This window comes from Calypte anna, chromosome 7, assembly GCF_003957555.1.
Source record: "Calypte anna isolate BGI_N300 chromosome 7, bCalAnn1_v1.p, whole genome shotgun sequence".
Classification (NCBI taxonomy): domain Eukaryota; kingdom Metazoa; phylum Chordata; class Aves; order Apodiformes; family Trochilidae; genus Calypte; species Calypte anna.
In genome coordinates, this window is record NC_044253.1 from 29,348,680 (window position 1) to 29,374,698 (window position 26,019).

The following is a 26,019-nucleotide window of genomic DNA, read 5'->3' on the forward strand; positions in this document are numbered from 1 at the left end:
ACAAAGCTGTCCAATGTGTCTTCTTTCCTTGGTATAAAATAAACTCTTTTAACCTTATGTACAGAGAGTATCTGTTTATAAGACACTGAAACCAAGTTCACTGACACTTCAAAAGCTATGAAAATTCAGCAGCTATTAAGCAATAGGAATCAGGATAGTATCCATGAGAAAAAACAAAATATGCTGCTCTGGGAAGTAATATCTAAGCTATTACTGCTTTTGCTGCAAGTATCAAGTAAGATTATATTTATCATTTATTCTTGAACACTCAAAATTCAAACATGTTCAGGAATAAATACAGAAAAATTATTTTAACATTTGCTCACAAAAAATGTTTTAACATATTCATATATTTCAAAATACCAGCAAGGAACTTTTAATTTCAGATTTTTCATTTTGTGATGCCCTACACTTGAAAAAAAATATTAACAATGTTTTGACATACTGGTTATTTATGACAGCCTAAAGCTTTGAAATAAAAAACGTCAATACTGAAACAACATTATCTCAAAATCAAATATTTTAATGCCACTCCTCCTTTCTGCAGAATAATAACATCCCTGTATAAGAGCAGTTACCTTAGAAGAGAATGTGACTGAAGCCAAAAAAAATTATTCACTTGAGTAAAACTACCATAAATGCCTTCAGAGGAACCCAGGCTTTAATCTTGATTTAGTTATTTCACTATAGCTAATGTTTAAACTTTTACATTACTCATTTATCTCTTTTAAACATTATTCAAATTGAAATAGTACAACAACGTAATTCCAAGCTTAAGCAGCAACCTTTGAAACACGGAGATTTAAGTAATCATTTGAAAGTAATTTCTCTGTTCTATATTAGTACTTTTTAGACAACAGCTAAAAAAAAAAATAAAATAGTCTGGACTACAGACTGTGGATAAAAATCCAGGCTAGAGGACCAGTGGGGATGGGAAAACCCACCCATCCCACTCACACCAACCAATGCTGGCACTGGCAGATGCTCCACTGAGAGGCAGATGTTCCTGCACCAAGGCTGCTGTCTCAGCTACAGTGAGTGACCAGGAGCTTCTGATAATAGAGCCTGGAAAAAGTACCTGCCAAAGCACCTGCATGCTTGTTATATACATTCAGCATAAACTAGAGGACTGTAAACCTTTCTTCATTTAGACAGTAGCAATATTTTTAAGACTTCAGAACAAGGAAGGTTGATTATTTTAGTTCTTGCTTCCTCCATAGGGTGAAGATAAGGTAGGTACATGTGAGCTACATGGATATTTTGTACATTAAACATTAGACTTCAGAAAAAACATATCAGAAATCTATGTTTAGTAAAAAGATGCAATACACTTATCACTCAGTTTAATACTGTTCAAAACTATGAGATTATGTCCTGTGGATGTATTAATATCTTCTCACGCCTTTAGCGTGGGAAGTAACTCTCCACATACCAAATTTACTGAGTCAAGACTTCTGAAATGATGCATCTTATTCACAGGCTTCTACTTTTAAATGCAGGATTGGATGGTCGAGCAGCAGCCAGGCAGAAAAGCAAACTGCTGCCATCAGCCACTTCCAGCTGCCTGGTGTAACAAGTGGCTGCTGACAAAGCTGGGAGACAGAGCAGTGATCAGTAAAGGTGCAGCAAAGTGTGAACATGCCAAGCAGTGCTTGGTAAAGAAGTACAACTAGGAGCTCCCAGACCACTACTACAGGCTGAAGAACCAGTACATTTATTGATGGATTTAAAAGCAGAGACTAGGGTTACCTATCAGAACCTGGCTGAGGACAAGAGACACAACAGAGATTAAAAACCTGTCAACATGATCCAAGAGTACAGGCAAACACACACACAAATGACTGCAGGAAAGAAACATCTTAAGCAGCACAGCCAAAGAATTTCATTAACTTTATCAGCGAGCAGATCAAAAGGCAACTTGATTGCCGTTTATAGTGCCTATATGAAGATAAAAGAGCAGAACAGGGCGCTGCAACTTCAATAAAAACAATACACCAAGATAAAATGTACAAGCTCAAAACAGGGCTTAACACAGATACTGTCTGTGCACATTTCAGGCTTAGCCTTTGATATGAATCATGATGCTGACCATTCTCCATCAGCCTGCAGCTTGCCAACAACTTCCCCCACGAGGAGCAAGAGCATGAAACTGCATTTGCTGTGCACAAAAAGACAGGAAGCACAAACAAAACCAGGGGAAAAAGCATTATGATTCTATGGTATTATTGGTTGCACACTTGTACCACAAGCCAGAGCAGCCACCAGCAGCAGTGAGCACTCTGCCATCACAGCAATCGCTGTGCTCTAGCACACAGGTTGTGGCGACTGCTGGTGCATGGTTTTCAAAATAAATGTTTAACGTGGGAGGATCTCGGAGCTCTTTAATCCTTTGCCTTTAACTTGCACGTTCCAGGCACTCCATGCACAGGGAAGTGAAAAGATCGTGGAAGAAATCCAAATTATGCTGTTTTCTTCAACAAAAGGCAGGGGTGTGATTAGCTGGAAATCACATTTCCAGGTCAGCCCTTTCCTCCCTGCTTTTCTATTTATGTATATTGTGTGCTCTGGGCAGAACTGGGGGTGTGGGAGAGCCATGCAGGGACAGAAGAGGGGCTAAGCTCCAAGGAAGCTTGGAAGGGGAAGGCTGCACTGAGCCCTAACTTTTGTCCTGCTCTTGCACAGGCTGTTGCTCACATCTCAGTGCCCACAGCTCTTCCCCATTGTCCCAGGGCTCTGAGCTACCTGCAGGCACCCAGCAGTCCCTGCCCTGTCACAGAGGGCAAGGAAAAGGGGATCATGCAACTGCCTCAGTGTGGTGGGAAGCCAAAAAAACACCACCTGCATCTTAAATTGGCTTTCCTTTCCCACACAGAACCAGCCTCAGCAAGCCAAACCTGAAGCTCCCTGCATCTGTAACTCAAGTCTCACCAACAGTCTGCATTTCTGTGGCGGTGGCCTCCAGGATTTTTGTGTGTCTGTCTCATCACTGCAAAGTTTCTGAAAGAACAAGCTGATGGATTTCCAAGAATATGAAAGCATTACCTTTCACTTCTAAAGTCACATTTCTGCTCTCCCCCCCCACTATAAACATGAGCAGATTTGAAGAACTTTAAGCTAACTTTTGAGATGTCTCAACTTCTAGCCAGTCTTCTGAAGTTCTGGGATCCTTCTTGGGACCTGCCAGTTGCAGATGGCATTTGGGGCAGTTGCAGATGGCTCACTATCACTAGTCTATCCCTTCCAGAGTAGTTTCTTGTGTTATTCAGTATTAAATATCTGTATGTTAAAAAAAACCCAACAGCCACCAAACACACATGGTGTAAAATCTGACTTTCATCACCACTCTGGTGTGTGGGCAGAGTGTTTGCCACCACAGAACATTAGACATTTTACAGCCACATTGTGCAGAAACAGTTCTTACTTCTTACTCAAGAAATCGTAATACTTTCCCAAGTTTGACAAGACCAGCAAGGAGGTGTCAGGTAGAGTCTGCATGTGGCAGCAGGAGAGCTAGAAAGAGGGAATACGCTGGCACGACCCAGCCCTGGTCAGGGTGGCATGTCCAGAACAGCCTTTGGCTTGCATTGCTTGCAAAGAGAAAAAGTTTTGAAAAAGTCTTGTATGTTGTGATTCTTGAGTGGACACCACAGCTGAGGGCAACAGGACCAGAATTTGTGAGTGTAGATGGAGACTTGAGACATCATTTTGATGCATTAACCCCATAAGGTCTTTGTCAGTAAGCAACAGATATGCTCGTTTTCATTAGTCTTCAAATTCAGATAAAATTTGATAAATAACTTTTCAGATAATATATCTCTTGCTGAGTATCAAACATTGCTCCTGACAGGCAAGTGAAATGAGGTTAATGAGAGCAGAGGTACTTATCTACTAACTGAACTATACAAAGTGGACCCAAAGAATCTTTTAGCATGACTAATATATGGAAGAATAGGGTAATTCAAATCCAAATCAGCCAGTGAAACAAGTTCCAGATACAAATCAAATTTTTTGTTAGCTTTCGTGTGCTTCAGAAGTTACATTAAAAAAAATACTAAATCCTAAGACTGAAACAATGTGGTTAAAGGACTGTAATCTTGGAGAGATACACAGATGCTCAAAATGCAGCAACCTGAAATAATGCACATCACAGTTCCAGAGGAAAACCAAATTGTTTCTCAAACCTTACACTCAAGTATTCCTCCAGAAAAGCTGGATGATTTGCTTCTCCAAAGTACCAATCTCTTATAACCTTCCTGGGAACTTCAGGGTTGATGTTCCCTTTGATAAGAGAAAAAATGCCACTCCTCTGACTTAAGTATAACAGTCACAGCAAATGTCATCTTCCACTGTAAGCAGGTTTCTAGCTGACTGATCTCTTGGTTCTTACATAAAAAGCTACCCTCTTCCACTTATTTTCTGAGGGGTGGTTTCTCCAGTCTTTATGCATTTATAGACTCAAGCACATCCCAAATTAATCAGTTTTTCTTGAAAGCAGGGATTAGAGTTACTTAAATGGTGATTGCTCATAAAACCATACTGTAGTAGAAACAGCTGCTAGTAGTCATGCTAGAAAAGAGGGGTGTAAAAATATTTGGTGTTATAAAAGGGACAAAAATACAAGTCCCATGGTTTATTACTCCCATGACTTAATCAAACCTAAGTCTTAATAATGGTGAGAGAAATAGTGTCACACATACTGAGGTATTTTAAATGTAATTTAGAGCAATTACAACATCTGGGTGGGCTTTTTAGAAGCAGGCAACTGACCTCACCTAGATTTTCAAATGGCTTTTGCTCGTGTCCCCCTCTCCAGAAACTGCACCCTTTTGTAGGATTCACCATCATCAAGCAGATGGGGAAGTGACAGAGCTGGAGTTAATAGCAGTCATGTCAATACAAATAAATCAATACAGGTTTTGATAGAACACCATAATAATTAAACTAGTTCTGCAGAGCTCATGGAGACTTGCACAATGAGAGGGCTTAAAAGGGAGACGACAGTGTCCTGCCAAAGGGGACATTTTGTTAAGCAAAATTTAGCAATACAAGAGATTTATATCAGGAATTTGTCATTCCAGGAGGCATAGCAAAATTGCATTCCCTGCCCATATTTGCCATCTCTTATAAATCAATATAATTTCAAAACAGAAGGTGAGCAGGAAGGGCTGCAGGGATCCACAGCATAGGGAATTTGAAGGAAGTCTCTCAAGAGCTGCTCAGTCCACCAGAACAAATCAGAGTTTGACTGTGCCAAACACAGTGGGAGAGAAAGAAAAAAAAGAGAAGCAATTATCTATCCTGGAAAGTAGAGCTGTACAGAACCAAAGGAGCCCTTTTGTACAAAGGCAAGAAACAATCGATGCTTTTCAGGCAGAATTGATACATGGCACAGATGAATGACTACACTTGATTAGCCAGGAGCACCTTCATTTTTCTACAGCCTTTCAGAAAGCATTTCCAGGTGGCCCCAGGACAAGAGCTGCCAGCAGCCCATGCGTGCCCCAGCAGCTGAGCTTTAAGGCCCTTTCCAACTCATATCAATCACTGGTTCTATTATAAGGCCTAAAGATCACCCCATCATAGGTTCTCAAGAATTTTAAAACAGCAAGAGATTAACAGAGGGACAAGCACTGCTTCTGTACAGACTATGCTGCCTCTGCTCCTGGAACTGGGTGGAAATTCCCCATTCCCCTGGCACACCAACATGCAGGAGCAAGGAACTCATGTTGTAAAATTTGGTTCAGATTCACTACAATAGAACCACAGCATGAAGGAGCCATTTAATGCAACTGAGGCTACCTGAGCTATCTCTGTCCCTGAAGCAAGGCATACCAAAGCAAGTTCCTATGTGAAGAAATCACACTGCTGAGTGGAATTTAGATTATGCATTTACTTCAGTGACCTTTTACTCTATCTAAATTATTTTTATATCGAATTACTTATTCTGGTCCAAGTACTGAACTCAAAAAATAATATATATGCATATATTCAAAATATATGCATATACTGCACATATTTTCTGTGCAGTAAAGAGGCAGCTATTAATTCAGAAATACAGGAAGTTAGCTGTCTCTAAAGGACAATCCAATCAATGTGAACATGCATTAAAAAAGAAACCAAGAGTTTAGTTCTGTGAGGTGAAAAAACTCCAGAATGCTAACAACCTCCTAACTCAGATTCAAAGTCATTCACTAAAAACTATCCCCCCCACACACATTAAAGTAGTATTCACTACCAGGGCTGCCATAACACTGTTCACCTTAAGTCCAGCAAGCTGTTGAAGCAAGAGGAGTCTGTATGTATTTTACATATCAGTCTATGCAAAAATACACATTTACACTCACTATCCCAGATTTCTGCACATCTGGGGGTTCCTGCTGTTTTCAGGCTGTTCAGAGGGCTGTGCTGCTTTCATGTTTCATGGGACAAGCCCTCAACCTCTGTGTTGTCTCAACCTAGAGAAGTCTCAGAACCATCATCATCAACTGTCTCAGTGCCCTGCAGAAAAAGAGCTGTTTATGGCTGTAGTTAAGATTTACATAAGATGCAGGCTATGGCTCAATCACACCAAGAGCAGCAAATACTTTACAAATGCAATACTGCACATTCACTTTCATCAATTCACATTTTGTCAGGACAGTTCACTCTCTAGCTGTTCTTCTGAGTCTGCAGCAAGCCTGCAGCTGAATGGACAGCATTAGTGTTCCTTACCTCTTCCCAGGCATAGGAACTATCCTGTCCAGATTAATATGCCTGTTTTACAATTTATGTCCCATTTGGGCTACAGCAGTGTACCAAACCTAGGCAAGAAACTACTAGAAGGCAGCAAGAAAGGTATGCAAGCCACAAAGCAGTAGGAATACAAAAGCCAAAATCTTAGCCAGTGCTGAGTAGCTACATTACACTGAAAACGAGAATAATTCCCTTCCCTACCTTCTATCATAAAAGCTACGACCTTCAAAATATTGGCTTTTTTTTCTTTATGATTCAAAGCAGCATGTTTTGTCCAAGCTGTCCTATAGGTCAGGTGATACTCTGGCAAGAGAATAAGTCAATAGCCATATTCTTTAACAGAGCTTTTATTGCAAGAATATAATGTTGTATTTCCAGTCTCTTCCACATTCACTTAACGCAATCAAGAGTAGCTATTTAGAAAATGTCTTCACAGCTATCAGAGAAACTTGCTTAAGACTGGAAAAGCAACTTTCTTTTAAAGTAAATTTCTTGAACAAGTTGCTAATGAAAACGCAGATCGAAAGCAAAAGGCAAACCTGAACCTGAACCAGGTGGATGCTGAAAGAGCCAGCAAGGACACTGATGCTGAGATAAGCTGTAAACTTTCATGATGGTGCTGGCAAAATGGGCCTCAGAAATTTTGGGGTTCACCTTTGACTGGGATCCCACCTACTGGCTGTTAAATCAGACCAAATCTTACGTGAAAAGGAGGCAGATTTGTCCAAGAAAAAAATGTGGAAACAGAAAAGGAACAGCAGGTTTGGGAGTACTGTCTAATAGTGCTGAGTGTTATCTCTATGACAAAGCTAGCCATCAAGTCCTGAAATGCAGTGATGGGAGAAGGATGAGAAAAAAACACAGGGAGTTACAGGCACAGTAACTCTATTTACCCAAGGAGGACACGCACTCAGTCTCCAGGAAACATGTCCATGGCACGACGCTCACAGCGCTCCAAGTTTCTGCCCCCATGGGGAGCGCTGCAGCTCCCGGCAGAGCCGCCGCACGCAGCGACCACGCAGGCTCCGTCCCTCGGCACGGGCAGCATCCGTCCGACCGATCCAACACGCTGGAACCGGCGGGCCCGGCTGGATCCGCTGAGCAGGAGACACGATTCCTTCTCACCGGAGGAAGTACCGCCGGCACCCGAGCGGAGGAACGGGGCTGAAGCCCCGGGCCCCGGTTCGGCATTACCCGCCCCTCCCGAGGCCCCGGCTCGGCTCCCGCCCGGCACCACGGAGAGCTCCGTCCCTCCCTCTCTCCTCTCTCTCCTTCTCTCCCTCCTGCCCTCCAGGCTGCCGGCACCGGAGCGAGAGCTGCGGGATAAAACCCCCCCGAGCCCGCTCCTCAGCTCGGAGGGCTCCAGCCCTGAGGGGAACCGTGCGGAGCTCCTGCTGGAGGAGACTGACAGGTGTCAATCACCACCCGGCGCTTCTCAAGTGGAGAAACCGTCCGAAAAGTGGGAAGATTTGCCACCAGTCGGTCATTTAACTTCCAAAGCAGGGGGGAAAAAATAAATAAAAAACCCCAAAACAAGCACCCTTAACAAACTGTATTTTGCACACAGAAAAATTACTCTCGGCCACACCAAAGAAAACAAACACAAACGGCACAGTACAAGGAGTTATATGCACAAAGAACGATGCTATATTCCAAAAATATAAATAAATTATCTTGGCAATAAATACAAGCCAGAGCCCGAAGGAACAGTTGTATTTCCAGGCAAGTTCATTCATAGATCTTGCTAACAGTGAACCTGGTTCTTTTATGAACTCAGGAGCAGCAGGAGGAAAAGCATGTAAGAAGATTATGTTAATGCTATATTTAAGCATATGTAAGGACACTGAACAAAATACTGATTATTCACTCACTTAATTAAAAAAAAAACCAAACAAACAAAACAAACAAACAACCCAACCACTTACTAAGAATAGCTTTTGGGGGCTAAGAGGAACTAGGCTGCACCAGAAAAAAAACCCAAATAGACAAAGCTTCAGTAGTACTTGCAGTCCCTCATGATCTGTGTTCATCAGCACTGAGATCTGTGGAAATCAACTTTGATATCAAAGCATCAACAGAGATAAACTACCCAAAGGTCTTCAGACTAATGCTCCCTTTGCACTGACAGGAAGCATTTCCAACTCTTTATCATCATCATGGAAAACAGCAGAGCTGGGTTTAACACAACTTCCCAGATTTTTGCAGAGATTCAAAGACATAGGAAAAATCAGACTTCCCAGACTTTTCTATCATGGAAAGCCCTGACAGTCAGAGCATGGAAGGTAGGTTCCACAGTTCCAAGCACACTTCCTGCACTTTCTTCAAAGCTCTTTGGTCTGGAAGACTCTTGCCTGTACTTTGTCCTCCACATGGCTGCCCAAGTCAGCTCTGCCTTTCTATTTTATGTCCTTAAGAGCTGCTAATTCAGTCAAGGGTCCTAATTTAGCTTTCGATTAATCAAAGGCTGAACACTCATCAAAAAATGAGGCACAAGCCAATCACAAACTTAGAGTCAGCGGACGTGTCCCTAGAGCTCATCTCAGAGCTCACCATCCGCCCAAGGGAGTCTGGGCATGAACTCACACCTCACTCCTCCACATGAGCTGAATCTCAGTACATGGGGACAAGCAGAGCACGTTCCTGCACAGGAACATACCCGGCTGCCAGGATCACTGGTTTGAGTTAAGTATTAATTTCCAGCTCCACTTTGTTATCAAAACACAGTATCACACGACATCAAGCTGCAGAATACCACTTGGCGCTTGTTAGCAGCAGGAGATAAAAAGCATCTGTAAAAATACAACTGCAGGAATGTCTGTATAATACAAATTAAATCCCAAGAAAGCAACATCTGCTCTCAGCACTTGAATGACGACTTTGCTGGCTCTAAGAGTGCTCCTACCCAGGAGAGGGGCTGGAGAGAAAATATCATAGCTGAAACAGCTGAGGAAATGGTAGTGCCACAGGGCCACTCTGAAAACTTAAAGAGAAGAAAAAGAAAAAAAAATAAAATTACTCCAGCTCAACATAGGATCTGTGATTCCACACCTCTGAAATGCCACCTAGACTTTATGCAGATTCCACAGGCAACAGGTTCCAAAAGGGGACATTCAACCAAATTAAAGCTTCAGCTACCAAACCTACCAAAATTTAAGTGAAAAGACAACACTGTTTCGCATGCAGATTAAGCAGCTATCACAAAGGAGATCCCACTCTATCTAAAACTCTTTGCTAATTTCTGCGTGGAAGAAACACACAAGCTACAATGTTCTTTTCCAGGGTGCAAGTTTGACCAAAGGATTAAAAAACTGGGGAGCAAAAATGAAGTTGCCACCTTCTCTTTTGGTCTCCCAAGGTGGACTAAATGTGTGTGTGTCAAGAGCAAGCTTTAAAACCTGGGCAGTGGAGGGGTGATATAAACTCAGTTTCCCCATGGAGCCAGCTTTAGTACAAGTTTCTTGCAAATGAAGCCCCGCCCAGCCATTGGCTTATGTTCATTCTTCTCATTTTTCAAAGACTTAAATACACCAGTACTGATCCCCTGCCTTTAGGTGTGAAAAGCATGGCAAATCTAAGGACAAAAGCAGCCTCAAAATGTGTTATCCTAGTCTGGTTTCCATCAGTACGTATTGTTTCCTTACTATCCTAAGAGCATCCAGGGTGGACCACACCAAGGTGCCATCATCTTGAGGGCTGTTCTTTTCCTTCGGGAACTGCTGCAAGAGTAGGGCAAGCCTGCAGAGATTTTTTTTTTTCCCCAATATTCCCTCCAGGTCTCCTGAAATTTCTGATGCACAAATTTCTTAATTTATGATCCATACCTCAATGTTTATATTAACCCACCTGGAGTATTCTTCTAGGGCAATTTACATTTATTTTCTAGCTAACCTGCACACATGTGCAAAATTAATTCATAAAAACATAGAAATTATCATGATTTCAAATGAAAGATCCTCTTGGGAGTCACATAAAGTCCTTGTTATTATTCTTAAGTACCTGTGCTCAGTATTTGAGGTGAAACATAAAAACTCATTTTCATTCAGAATGGACTTAGTTAACCACGTTTTATGAAGGCTGCATCTAAAGAAAGAAGTCATAGATATTTTTCCCCTCTAATAGTTTCCCAGTAGACTATGCCCAAATATATTAGAGTATAATTAAGAAGGCAAAAAGGCAGTGAAACTTTAAACCTAAGGACTCACTTGCTAATAAAGATGAGGAACTGAGTAAGTCAACCTAAATAAAAATTAACTTCATTTTAGACACACTGAAAGCTTTCAGCAGAAGCTCTTCAGAATGCAAGAGATAGGCACTAATCACCTCCGAAAACCTCAAAACTTTTAACAGATTAAATAGAAAAAAACCCCAACACTTCTGGTTGAGGCTGCTTCACAACCCCTGTGCAAAAACTTCCATTTTCACAGGCTACATCTGACAAAGGAAGGAAACAAATTATTTCCATAGAGGCTTGTTCTCTTTCTGATCAATTTTTAAACAATTCGTCTCTTCCCAGAGCTGGTATGACAAAACTAATAGCAGAAAGGAGGAGAGAGCCATTGGGAAATTAAGAGGGCTGGCACATGAAGAGTTTGGAACAATGATAAATTGGCATCAGTATAGCCCCAATATTACCAAAGGCCTATCTCAAAATTGTTTCTGCAGCTTAAAGTATTGCAGCAATAAAAGCAACAGCAAGGTAAAGAGAGAGTACACCCTGAAATGTAGCACCAAACTCATCTCCAAATGAGGAAGATTTCTATGTTCCTATGAATTCAAAACAGAGTAATTTGTTCCCATGTTTTCTCTGAATGAAAACCCTCAGGATACTCAGCATCTTACACCCAGGATGATAGATAATTCCATGAGCTCCATTATTTAAACTAATAAATAAAATTCCTGTTTCAGAACACCTTGCAAGGAAAAAAAACCTCAGAAATCCAAATGAAGAAGAACACCAGTAGGACTATCTTGAATTTACCCTGATGCAAACAGGAAAAATATGAAACTCTTCAAACCCCCACAAAGACCTTCCTTTTGCATCTCTGCCAAAAGCACAGAAAAATCCTGACTCTTGTGGTTCCATGGCACCTTGGAAACAACTACTGAAAACTACAAAACTCTTTAGAGTGAAATTTAACATCTTTGCTCATCTCCCTGCCTCTTCAGCCCCAGGGTGAAGGGTGAAGGACAGTACCCAAACCCTTGTGTTTCACCTATGGCAATGCAAGATTGCTACCACTTCCAACTCAGCTTCTTCTGGAACCACGTGTGAAACTTGATTTCCAGTTTATCTCTCTACCATGAAGATCCTCTGATGTCTACTAATACATTTGCACCCAACCAACAGTTTTTCTTCCAGCAGAGCACTAAACTGAGAATTTCCTCCACACCAATTCTTGTCCTCACATAACTTCTGGGCACTTACTTTTGCCACCTCGACCCTCTCATCAGATTCAATGGACTTTTCAATGCATTGAGCAACTTCACCCAAGGGCATTAACAGTGGGAAATTGAGCTCAGAAGCATACAGGGGTGGCAGAAGTTTGTGATAAAAAACATTTGTTTGTGAGCCAATCCTGATTTAAAAGCATGAACAGCATTCTCACTTTAAGAGAGAAACATAAAGAGACCTGTCCCTATAGCATCATATCTCCCCAAGGAAAACCAAGTACCACTCCTCTTCAAGTACATACACACAAACAAACAGAAATTGAAATTAAATATATTAAACCAGAAACCCATCACCACTCACAAAGATAATAAAACCATAACACTGTGCTATCAATTACAAAGGACAGAAGCTCCTGGCTTCCTGGTGCTTCCACAGATGCTCAGCATGACACAGGGAAGCTCAGCAATAACCAACTTCTGCCAGCACACAGATAATTACTGAAAGCATCCCGACATTCCCAGATCCCTCAGATCAGCAGATACTCACAGAGAACACTCCACTAATGAGGTTATTCCCTGGCTCTGTTGCCAGTGGCATGGCTGTGCATCCGAGGGGACAGCACTGAGTCACAGCCAGCATTGACTCAGCCCCATGCTCCCTGCCAGCAAAGAAGGCTCAAGGGAACCTGCACAGCTTTTGTGGAGATAACCAAGTCCTGCACAGGAATGCACAAACACCACAGCTGACCTGGAGGCAGAGAACCTAAAAATGACCCCAATTCCCTTGACCAGCAGATATCCTTGAGAGGTCAGCTGTCTGGGGCACTGCTCTGAGACAAGCTTGTCTCCCTGATTAATATCAGTTACATATTTTTTAGGGTTTTTTGATTATTATTTTTTAAATGAACAGATGTGTTGCTGCTTTGGTCAGCTACAGAGCATGATACTCCTGTCAGCTTCCAGAGTCTGCTGATGGCTTCTTCAAGGATTCAAATTGAGAAAACAAGTATTTCTCATACCTACTATACAAAAGACAGGGACTAAAAGGACTGGGAAAATGCACTCTGTTGTTAAATAATATGAAAGAGCAAAAACCAACCATATTATACATAAACAGGAAAACCTTGCTTTAAAATTTCATTTTGTTAACTTACATAATCCATTTGCCAACCATTTTTGGTCATGCAACATTTATACTATAAAGGTACTGTCTTTCAAACTAAGGTACATAAATAACAGCTTCTACTGATAAATACAGGCCAAACCCACATTTTTAATCTTTGGTATTTAAACTTAAACTGAAATCCATAGTACAGCAGCTGGATGATCTGAGTTTCCAAGGTGCCAAGCACTTAGTCTCAGAAGTTGCAGAAACATCAACTGCTGTGTGTTTCTCTCCATCAGACCACATCCTAAGCCATTCCAACAAAAATCCTCACCTAACACATTAGGGTCCAGTGCCCACTGAGCTGACTACAAATGCAAGAGGTATCAACCTGGCAAGCCACGCTCATCACTGGATACAGCCCATTTCAGCCTCACCTAAAACCTTCCTGGCACAGAGAAGCACTATCGGTTCTCCTCACTGAAGAACCTCACCCACCCTGCCACCCTCAAAACTTCCTCAAGTCACAGATGATATCTCAAAAACATCAGTGCAGAGTTCCTCAGAGGGTTTACTATATTTCTGGTCCCCTACACAAGTGTCTGCCATCATCCTGTCTAACAGGAACCCTTCGTTCTCATGCAGGATCTCTGACCCAAGGCATGGGAGCAGGGTGAGTCAAGCACAGAGAAGAGTTTGCTGGAGGGCAGCAGAGCCTGACCTGGTTGCAGTCCCAGTCTGCAATGATGCTCTGCCTGATCTAATAGGCCCAGCAATTCAGAAGGCTTTACTCACTCAATTTAAAACACAGCGGGCTTTTAAAAGAGAAAAAAGACCCATTTGCTTATCATGAACAAGATAAAAGTACTCTAGAAGACTTATGTTCTCATAGCAGGCAAGAGGACTGCCGCTGAATGCCTCCAGCACTGCATTTCCATTCCTCAACCACACAGAGCCCCCAAAAGGGCACTGAACTCCATCAGAGCAGGTAAATCTAAATAAGCCAAGGGGAGCAAACATAAAAATGGCCTGAGGTCCACACAAGCAGCATGAGCAAAGCTGCGAGACACCTCGCACTTCAAACACTAAGCACAGTGTCCTCTACAGTACCTTCCGAGAAAACAAGTTCTTTCTCATAAAGCAAATTCTCCTCCTGCTGAAAAAGCTGGGCTGCTCTCCCCTGAGCTGAGAAGCTGACATGTTTGCACACAAGTCACACCAGATAAGCCTGGCTGATGAAAAGAAACTCCAAAAAGCACGTACACACAAGGGGTTAGGGCTGCAGCTCATCTGTTACGCCCCAATAACCTGCATGGCCAAACGTGAGAAAACTCCCCACACAATCCTTTGTCTTAATTACTGAAAGCAAGAATTTTGCCTTCATGCAGCTGTGCCTCAGCAAACTTGGGGAAGGCATCCCGGGAGGCCAGCCCTGCCAAGCTGAGCACTGTGACAAAGAGACCAGCGCACTGGCATGAGGGCTGTGACCACCATCACGCCTGAGCTGCTCCTCTCTCCTCTTCCTACGAAACCCACAATGTCCCAGCACAGACAAATAGAGCTCGGTGCTTAAGGAACTGAGGTCGGTACCTCAAAGCAAGTGTTGCTCAGTCACTTGTCAAAGCTAAATCCTGGCAGCATACAGAGCAGGAATTTCATGGAAGAGACACGACTGCTTGACCTTGGGCTGCCAGAAGGGTGGTGAGAAGCTTTCTTTCCTGCTGCACCAGCCCTGAATGGCGAGAGTTACTCAACTTTTCCTCTGGTCATTGCACGACTACGTACTGTAAGGGCCAAGAACCACATTATTCACTGCAGGGGAAGAAAAAAAAAAAAAAGTCAAACAGACAGAGGATTTGGCAAAACCTCCAAAAGCATCTATCTTAGACATCCTAAAAGTAACAACAGTCATTCAAGACGTGACTGTTTATACTACGAGACTCATTACACAGGAGGCCTGCCTATTTTTAGAGGTAGATATCACTACAATTGAGTGCTAAATAAACCCAAACAATTATTTTAAAAGGCTATTCCATCACTAACTATTCTAAACATCTTCTGTGCTCTGTAGGTTGGCCTGCTGCCACTCCCAAGCACAATGGCTCAGAGAATGAGGTTAGGACTTCACTCACACGACACTGGAACAGCAGTGATGGATAATTCACAGACCAAGCAGTGTGTCCGTACGAGTCCTGCAACCAGGGTGTGCTCATCACTGCTTCTACACACCAAAAAAAACCAAACTCCAAAAACCCAGGAGACCGCAATTTTGTTTAAGCTACAAAACTCAGGAAGCCTTGATTTGCCACCGAAACAAGATTCTCCAAGGAATACAAGGCCACAAACAGTGGCAGAAGCCCTCGAGCAACAGCACCACATTCAGAGCCCCAGGACTCACATCTAATATGGCATGACGTGGAAACATCAACTGTGGCTTGCTGCCCCTTGAAAGAATCTAATGGAGGTGAAAAACAAAAATAAAAAAAAAAAAGAGGTTAGGCTCCTACACACAGAGAAGTCTGCCTGAAGAACTAAATAAAAGCCTGATCCAAACATGTTTGTAAGGAGCAGCCTGGCTGCTCTTGGCTACATCGTTTGTCAATCTATTTTGTGGTTTCACCAGGCAGAGCCCAGAGTCCTGAATGCTTCACAGCCTCCTCTCCTCTCCAGCTCAGAGCTCCCTCTCCCCAAGTTTTGCATGACAGGAGGTGAAGACACGGGCAGACAGCAGGGCTGGACCAGACCAGCAGCCACTCCTTGGACACAGCCCAGGGGAACACAACACACCCCAATTTCTAAAAACCCACATGAACATGTTCTAAGCAAACCGAACACTTTTCACACAGTAAGAGCTATTGCAACGGGAGTTTGTTCCGAAGCAGCCTGGATCCAACCAAACCCAGGAAGAAGCAGGAAACCCAAATCCACCAGGGGCCAAAGCAACAGATGGCACACTAAAAAAAGGCCTTCCAGGGTATTTTAACCAGCCAGGGAACAGAGACGCTGCGAGGAGAACCCGCATTTCACGCCCGAGCTCTTCTCCCAAGGACATGCCCGCCTTCCCCGCTGCAGAGGGCGGGCAGCGGGTGCTGGGTAGAGGCGTCCGGCCCGGCTCCCCCGGCGGGAACCCACCGGCCCCGGGGGCCAGGCGGTAACCGGGGGAGGTGGACGCGAGGGCGGCCAGGCCACCGCGACCGCCGCACTCACCCTTCTCCGCCAGCAGCGGGCTCCCGGCGGCAGAGCGCCGGGCAGGGCAGGTACCCCGGTACCCGCGGCCGCCGCGTCCCCCGTTTCGGAGGCGGGCGGCTCCCCCGCGGCTGCTGACCGGGGTCAAACTTCCCCGCCGCGCCGCCACCCCCTCAAAATGGCTTCGCCGCCACGGCCCCTGGCCGGGAAAGGCCGCCCGGGAGCCCGCCCCTCTCCCGCCGCCGGGCACAGCCGGGCCCCGGGCGGTACTGCGCCCCGCCACGCCGGCACCCCACCGCCCGCCCGAGTCACCCCGCCGCAGCTCAACAGGTGCGGGGCGCCCAGGCCCGCCGACACCGCCTGCACCGGCACCTGCCGCCGCGTCAGGACCTGGACAGGTCCCGCGGGGCGCTCCCGTCGCCGCCGCACCCGAAACGTACCTCCGCCGAAACAGGTCCCGCGCCGCTGCCCGGGTCCCGCCGCCGCCGGTGTCCCCGCCGCTCTCGCCATCCGCAGCCCCGGCCGAGCCCAGCGGCGGCCCCCGTTGCGCCGCTGCCGCCACTGCTGCTGCTGCTGCCGCTGCCGGCTCCCGTGCGCGCCTGCGCGCCACCGGCCGCGCGCGCGCCCCCGCCGACGTGCAGGCCGCGCCTGGCCCGCCAGCCGCGCGAGCCCCGCGCGCGCGGGGCGGTGCCGGGAAGGGCTCCGCGGCTCCCATTGGCGGAACCCCGGCGAGGGGCGGAGCCGCCGCTGGAGAGACGGCGCTGATTGGGCGAGAGCGGCGGGGCGGGCGGTGGGATTGGGGGTGTGTGAGGGGACGGGGCGCTGCGGCGGCAGCGAGGGGAGGGAAGGGCTCGGTCCCCTCAGCACCGCCGGCGCTGCTACCCCCGGGAGTCCCGCCCGGGCTGGACCCTGACAGCGCTCAGCGGCTGCCTCATAGGGAAAGTGTTGGGACTGAATCTCTGACTGGGCTGGGAGGGACCTTAAAGCCCATCCCGAGCCAACCCCCTGTCACGGACAGGGACACCTCCCCCTGGAACAGGTCCGCTCCAAGCCCCATGGAATCATAGAACTGGCTGGGTTGGTAGGGACCTCAGAGATCATCAAGTCCAACCCTTGATCCACTACCGCTGCAGTTACCAGACCATGGCACTGAGTGCCACATCCAGTCTCTTTTTAAATATCTCCAGGGATGGAGAATCCACTACTTCCCTGGGCAGCCCATTCCAATGCCTGATCACCCTCTCGGTAAAGAAATTCTGTCTAATATCCAACCTAAACCTCCCCTGGCACAACTTGAGACCATGCCCTCTTGTCTTGCTGAGAGTTGCCTGGGAAAAGAGACCAACCCCCCCCTGGCTCCAACCTCCTTTCAGGGAGTTGTAGAGAGTGGAGGAGAGGAATATCCAGAACTGCAAGAGTCAATGTTGAAACCAAGGTGACATAAAGCAAGGTGGGACCTTGCCTTCAAGGACCCTCCTGAAAGACCACTCCTGACACACATCCTCCTGCAGCTGCCCACAGACCCACGGGTGACACCCAGATTGCTGGCCAAAGAAAAAGAAACTATTCTTTGAAATAATTAGGATCCAAAAGGAAGAGATGTTTAAATACAAGATACTTACACACAAAAAAAATGTATTTTTCTAAGGCTTTGACCCACATGTAGTTGGAAAGAACTTAGGGTGGAAAGTGCCTCTGGCATGTCCCATCTGGCTGGTCTGCTTGCACCTGGCTGCTTCTCCCTTCCTCTCTGTTCCTGGCAGGGTAAGGAACTGGACACGTTCACAGGGAGGGTGAAGAGGACCAGCACAAAGGCCCGGGCTGAAAACAACAACCTATTTTTATACTTCCTCCCTCCCAGAGACAATCCTCTGCCCCTGCCCTGCTTGGGAGCAGCAGCAGGCAGGCAGCTCTTGGCCTTCACCTCCGGGAACGCCTGTCTGCATTTCCTTATTGTATTTTATTTTCAGCTCAACAAATTTAACACCAGCTACCACTTCCCTCTCCCCCCAGCCCTGCTTAGGGTTAGCAATAAAGCCAGCAAGAACAAAATTAAGTTCCTTAATTCCACCTCTCTATCACAAGCTGAAGGAGTTGTGTCCCACCAGGATGCTAGGGACACCACTGCTGGGATAGCAAGGGGAGGATACTGGGAATTAATTTCCTTGACTGGCACTGCTGCTGCTATCACTCAGCTGAGGAAAAGCTCCTGCTACTGGGCTGCAAGAGGCTGGTGAGGTGCTGGCCCCCAGGGCAGCTGTTCCTCCCAGGCAGGTTGATGCCCCCCACAACACCCATAAACACACCCAGGGGTGTCCCCTTTGGCCCCTGCAGCATCCAAGTGTTCATGGAGAGGGTCTCTGCCACCTCCAGCCCTGTGTTGGAGAGAGGATTGTCACCAGCAGGGCACCCCCGAGGGCTCATGTTGGGCAGAGAGCATAGGAGCAAGGGTGGGGTGTGAGGCACAGCATCTTCCTCAGCACCTCATCCCACTTGATGGTGAGCCTGACTCCACTGTGCATCAGCTTGGGTCCCTGCCACTGCAAGGACAAAAAGGACCCTCTGCCCTAATGGTGCCAGCCTTGCCGAGCTGCACTGCTCTAACAGTGAGGCTTATCAAACATTGATTTTTTTTCAAAGTCCTTTGCTCTTTTTCTTCTTGGCTTTCATCCAAATCTTGGTTTCAGGGGCTTTTTGCTTGGTTTGTTTTCCATAAACTTCAGTAAATTAATGGCTTTTTAACAGTGGCTTTTTCATTAAAGTCCTGGCAAACTGGAAATATTAGGCTGTTGCTAGTAAAACTGAGCACAGCATGTTTCCAACTCCAGAAGTCTAAAGCACCTTTTATACTTTCTGTGCCCTGAAATGGTTTTCCACCCTGGGACAGCTTGATTTTCAAGCTGGCCTCACTCTTTGGGGTCCCCCACACTCCAGGACATATCTTGGAACTGGTGGGACCAGGACCGTGCCCAGCACAGGGCTGACGCTCCCCCAGCATTCCTCAGCCAGGGCTAATTTTCCAGCTGGTGTCACCAGCAAGGCTTGTGCAGCATCAGAGGTTCCTGCAGGATGTGGTGCTTTAAAAGCTGAGATGACTGTGGGCTTGCCAGAGCCACAGATTTCAGCAATGACCAACTCTTCCCAGAAGTGTCACCAGTGACTTCAGGGAATTGTGTCTCGAAATCTTGCCTCTTTGCCACGTCTCACCACCAGCTGAAACCTCCTGCTGCTTCACAATGGCTCTGTCTGCACACACCTCTCTGTGCTGTCATCTTCTGCAGGTGACCTGCTGGTGAGCTCTGACCTGGAGCAGTGTGTCCAAGGTGCTTCAGCATCCTGGCAGCCTTCATGGCAGGCACTGAGTGCTGGTCCTGACATCATAAGCGCATCCCCCTTGCAGTTCAGTTTCCACCCTGCTGAAGCCACCCCTTTGTTCCCCCAGACCTGCTTTTAGAGTACTTGCCCTCACCTGAGAGCCATGGTGAAAGCATTGCTGGGCCCACTGCCTTCTCCATCCCCATGCCACAAGTCCAAGAGAAACTCCATCCCTGGAAAGCCCCAGCAGTAGATCCAAGCTTGGTAGTTTCCCTTCTCTGTTGTCATATCATCCTCAGTGGAGCAGCAGCCAAACCCAGGGAACCTGCTCCAAAATTGATGCTGTAAAAAGGGAGGATGTTTAACCCAGACCTTGCAGAAGGTGGCACGCTGGCTGTTCTATGAGAGGACATCAGCACACTTGTGACAGTAATGACTGCCTGCCCGAGGGCACCTGGGAAGCATGGATGCCTCCTCCAGGATTTAGCTGCTTACTAACAGCGATCCTTCTTAGAAAGAAGACAGGACTGGGGGAAACACTGTGGTCTGCAGTGCCTGGGGCACATTACCCCTCCTGACTGGGGCCCTGGGCACCCTGCCAAATGCCCACCTGATTGCTTGTCCATCCATCCACCTGGAACCTTACACATTCCCAGATCCTTCCCCCTGGCAGTGCTGACCCTGGCCCCACACTGGGCAAGCTGGCAGGGACAAGCTGTGTGTTTCTGAGCAGAGGTGGCCAAGAATCACATGTAATTTAGCTCCCTCATAAAACATCATCACTCCCTCAATTATTCATCATGTTCAATGCACTGCCTAAGCTCACTTGCTGATGTTTCCATGCTGTTGAGATATCAAATTGTTTTTTGTGTAATTGGTGCTGGTCACCAAGACCCGGCTGCTATTCCACACCACGCCTGTGTTCCTGCCACCTCATTTATCTGGGACTGGTCTCACACAGATGCCAAGGTCAGTGCCTGACACAGCTGCTCTGTGACATGAATTTCTGAGGCCAGGGAATGATTCAACACAGTCTGGCATCTCCACCTGCAGTACCATTCTTGTGTAGACCCTTGAACAACACTGAGATGTCCACCTGTGGTGACACAGTGCCCAGCAGTGGCTCAGCAGGCAGGGTGATGATGCCACACCAGCACACACCTGCCAGCACCCAAATTGGGTGCCCACATGGAATGCCCTGTCTGCTTCATCCAAGAGGAGAGCTGGCAGCAGGATGACCCCAAGACTGAGGGGTTCCCACACTAGGCCAGGGACAGGTCCCAGAGATGAGGATCTCCATCCTTGGAGGTTGGAGGAAGGGTGACATCAGGCTAATGCAACTTCATGCTGCTGGGAATATGTTATTGTAGGTGGAGCTGCCAGACAGTGTTGAATCATGCCCTCCAATGCAAAGCAAATTTTTAAATCATAGAATTGTTCCAGTTGGAAAAGAACCTAAGATCTTCAAGTCCAACCACAAACTAACTCTACCAACCATTAACCCAGCTATATCAAGTCCAGTGCTTAAACTATGGCCCTCAGCACCACATCTATGCATCTTTTAACCAATACCAGTGATGGTGATTCAACCATCTCCTTGGACAGCCTGCACTAGTGTTTAAGTGCACTACAGCAAAAAAGTTTCTTCTAACATCCAATCTAAACCTTCACTGGTACAACTTGAGGCCGTTTCCTCTTGTCCTGTTGCTTGTTATTTAGGAGAAGATAACTGAAACCCCCCCCCTCATTCCAACTTCCTTTCAGAAAATCATAGCGAGCGAGAAGGTTTCCCCACAGCCTCCTTTTCTCCAAGCTGAAAATCCTAGATCTAGGGAAGTCCTGGTCCAAACCCAATGCCACCCAATAGAGCAAAACCAACAGATGCATGCAACAACATGACCCACAGGAAGGCAGGGGACACAGGTACTGGGAGATCAACAGAAGGCAGATGGATGTCTACAGCATTCAGCTGGGTCACCCACCAGCAAGCCTAAGGACACCAAGATGCAGCAGGATGAGGGGAAAGGTCTTTGCAGGGGTAAATCAGCTACAAAGATAAGGAATGGAGGGAGCATCAGGTAGTTTTCACCAGGGAAATCTGCAGGGATCTGTGATGGCAACTACATTCTCCAACATGGTCATAAACTACCCAGAGAAGGTGAGTGCAGTGAGGTGATGTGGTTTGTTGCTGATACATCATGGAAGCAAAGACAAGGCTGAACACAAAGAACTGCAGAAAGATTTTGTTCAAGGCTGATTGAGAAGGTCCGAAATGTAGCACGGGCAATCTCAGTGTGATGCACTGGGAGAACCCAGTCCTGCAGCCCTGGGCTGGCCAGTGAGGCTCAGCCACAAAGCCTTGGCACTGTGACAGACTGAGGGAACCTTTCGTGGAGCTGTGACGAGGTTAAAAAAATACAAAAAGCAAAGTTAAACTTGAGAAGTATTAGGATGAAAAACTTGAAACAATATTCAGCAAGGGTTAGTAAAAACAAGAACAACATCTTTGTCTCAAAAAATCCCAAAACACAGACTGTGGGAGGTTGGACAAATGTAATGCTTGAACTGGTTTGCCCCTTTCCTTAGGCTACCCACCATCAGCAGTCTCATCCCATGGCCCCTGCAGCATCTTCTGCTTGGCTGAAGCAGCTTGCATGGCACACTGAGCATGCAGAGCATCTCGAGCACTCGCTTGGAGCCCACCATCATCATCATCAGGCATTACAGACCTCCTAAAGCAGCATGAGCTCTACCTTAACACATAGGACCAAAAGGCAGGTAGAGGAACATCAACAGTTTTGTAAGAGTTAAGGGCTCTTCCCACAGTGCTACCTTATTACTCCCAAACCACCAGCAAATAGGTTAAAGAAACAGACGGCTGTTGTTTCACCAAGTGAAGTGGGAGGTGCGTTGGTGAGTGGTGATTAAACGTATCCAGGATGGCTGTAAAGGCTCTCAGACTAAACGGATCCAAAATCGCTGTAAACAGAGTCACATCCCCTCAGGACACAGCGGCCCCGCTTTCAGCCGGGAGCTGCTGCCCGTCCCTCCGGGCTGTGGCGCCGCTGAGGCTCTCAGAAACCCAGCACACCAGGATGCAGCCAGGCTTGCAGCCCTCGGAAGCATCGATCCTGCCACAGCCCTATCCTGCTGCAGGGGTCTGAGCAGCCCCTCCTCCCTGAGGTGGCAGAGCCTGCCGGGGGCTGGGAGCAGCGATAGCACCCAAGGAAGGTCTCCTGCTGGCCTCTCCTCCTTTGTATGCGTTGGCCTCTACCCCTCAGTGCCCCAGGGGGTACATGGTAAAGCGGGACAAACCACACGTTTAAATAGAGATGAAGTGTTCAGCCAGGAGAACAGTCTGTCTGTCCTCATGGCCTCTTCTGCCACCTGAGAGTCCATCTTCCCCGCTGGCTGAGTGTGGGACAAAAGGTTGTGTGTGCTGGGGTGGTTATCTCTTCCTCCACCTCCTTCCCCTGGGAGGATATCCTGGCATCATCTGCCTTTGCCTAACCCATCCCTGACATTTGTTACCTTCCCAGAACCTTCCTGTTTGGGATATTCCTTTGTCTTGGCTTCCTCTCTTCCATTTGCCACTGAAACTAAGGCAACTTAGTTGCATCATGCAAACCGAGTGTTGCAGGCAGGTTTTGTGCTGCCAACATCCTTCAAGGGAAACTGCACCCCACATTGGGAGGACCTGCTGGGTCACCACAGCAGGGCAGCCTCAAGCACCCCTGGATTCCACCAGGTGGCCATGTGTCCCAGTGGCCACCCTGACACCTTGTTCCCTGCCTCCACTCAGTTGCAGAGAACCTGCTTTAGATTAAACCACGGAAATCCTCACTTGATGACCACTGAGCACAAGGTCTGGATCACACTACCAGTCACCCATCCTTGTCACCTCAGGGGTAACTCATTGTCCCCTCCAGTGCCATTGAGGATAACTGTGGCTACCAGAAGGGACAGGGATGAGCTACACCAAGCAGATACAGATGGACCTGTAGGGTAACAGGAGCAGCTCATGTACACAGTGAGTTCAAACAGGGTCACCAACACACTCAGCCTGGCACAAAACACTGATTGTTAAAGCAGAGAGAAACCCCAAGATCATATTTTTATGCATACCACTGGAAACCAAGTGATCTGTAAAATCTCAACATTCAGATGCAAAGGTCTAAATCTTAACAATGCTCCTGGCATGACTCTGTGGTTTCGTTGCCCTATTTAACAGCTTCCCTGAAAGGGAAGAATTGACTTGGTTAAGGGAAAAAAAAAGCCACCACAAAAATCCTCACCCCAGCACTCAGCTGACAGAGCTCCATCAGTGATGTTGCTCTTGACACTAGTCCCAGCTGGGGATGCTGGAGCTCCTGCACCCAGCCAGGCATCTGGGCCAGGTGGGAAGAAACCACAGAGCTGCACACTGCAGCTCTGGCTACTCAGTGTCAAGGAACTGAAGACAACTGTTTATTTCTGCATGTTTTTTTAAATACTTCCTTTAACACATAATGCATTTTTCTCCTGTCTGTATGTCTTATCACCCTCAAATATTTAGGTTTTTCACCGCAAGTCTAACTCTGTTACATACATCAGTGCTTGAGAACTGTCACCTCCTTCACCACCTTTTCTTCTCTTTTTCTTTTGGCAATACTTTTTCACACACTCTGGAAGCCCAGCCCTGACAACCAAAACATAGCAGAACCAGTGGCTTGACCTGCAATGTTCACATGACCACCTTTCACCACAGAATCATAGAATCAAGAAGGTTGGAAACAACCTCAAAGATCATCAAGTTCAGCTGTCAACCTAACACCATCACATCCACTAAACCATATCCCTAAGTGTGATGTCTACATGTTTTCTGAATGCCTCCAGTAATGATGACTGCACCACTTCCCTGGATAGCCTGTTCTAACGCTGGATCACTGTTGTAGTAAAGAAATTGCTCCTAATATCCAATCTGAACCTCCCTGGTGCAACTTGAGGCCATTTCCTCTTGTTCTATCCACTGTTACAGGGGAGAAAAGACTGATCCCAGCCTTTCTGCCACCTCCCTTAAGGGAGTTGTAGAGAGTATGGTGGTCTCCCCTCAGCCTCCTTTTCTCTGGCTGAACACATCCAGTTCCCTCACCCCCTCCTTGAAAGACTTGTGCTCCAGACCCTTCCCCAGCTCCACTGCCCTTCTCTGGCCACACTCCAGCCCCTCAGTGTCTTCTTGTTGTGAAGAACTGAACACTGCTGTGTGTGAAGTAGGGGACACATCCCAGCAGCTCCAAGAAAGCAGAGAAGTTGATATTTGCATGTCAGACATCCACCTCTGCTCAAGCTGCTGGTGTGCCAGGCCAGGTCCCCCATGTGCCACCCTAACTCAGTGCTGCTTCCAACCTGGATTGCAGCACTACAGCTCCTGGGGAGACACCACCACCTTTCCTGGACTAAGTGTCTGAAATGGATTAAATTTGAAACACAAAGTCAGGTTTCAGGCTTCACACTGGAGTAAGTGATGGTTCAGAGCAGAAGCAGCAGATGCCCAGGTAAGTATCACTTGGGAATTGCAGGGCATAATTTTTCCTGTGCAAGGCAATGTTAAGTATGGAGACAAGGGTGATCCAATTAACCAGGCTTTACCTGGATTTCCAAATGGCACGTGGCAATGCTCTTAAGTACTTAAAGAATGTCCAAAAGCTCTTAAAGAAAGCGAGCTGACATGGGATAAGAAGTAGAGAACTCCTGGGATTAGTAACTGCCTAAAGGTCAGGAAGCGAGGAGCAGGACAGCAGGACTGCATCTCCCAGGGGAGGGCACTGGTAGAACCCCCAAGGTTCTGATCTCCTGCACCTCTCTGAGAGCTCTGGAAAAGGCCAGGAGACAGCAAGGTGATGACACACCCTGTCAGAGGGGCCACCAAGGGCGGTGAAATTAACAAAGGCTGCCACAACCAGACTCTGGTGCAATCCACGCTTCAGGGTGGGGACGTGTGGCTCTACACTCAGTGACGGAAATTCTCTCAGGTGATTCACCTCGCCCTCTCTTGTGCAATGTGTGGATGAAAGAAGTTCCTGGTGCCAGTCTCATCTGCTTCCAAAACAATCAGGCACTCAAATTCCCATGCAGTTGTATTACCTTAGGTTCCCTGCAGTTGCTTCTGCTAATCTGCAGGAAGCCATCTGGGGCTGGCTTCAGATGCACCCACGCTGTAGATAAAGGACTAAAGGAACAGGTATGAGTGCGCAAAGAGATTTGTAAAGTGTGGGAAATGCAAAGATCAGCCAGGGAAGAGAGCATCTGTG

At 46.8% G+C, this 26,019-nt stretch overlaps 1 protein-coding gene across 2 annotated transcripts in view; it reads right to left on the bottom strand.

Moving 5' to 3' along the window:
- Positions 1-16,897, bottom strand: part of ADARB1 (adenosine deaminase RNA specific B1) — a 58,810-nt gene extending 41,913 nt beyond the window's left edge. For both annotated transcript variants that reach the window (XR_003987768.1, XM_030454690.1), the window contains exon 1: positions 16,855-16,897. The gene's annotated coding sequence lies outside the window, so the exon portion shown is untranslated. The remainder of the gene's footprint in view (positions 1-16,854) is intronic.
- Positions 16,898-26,019: the final 9,122 nt, after the last annotated feature.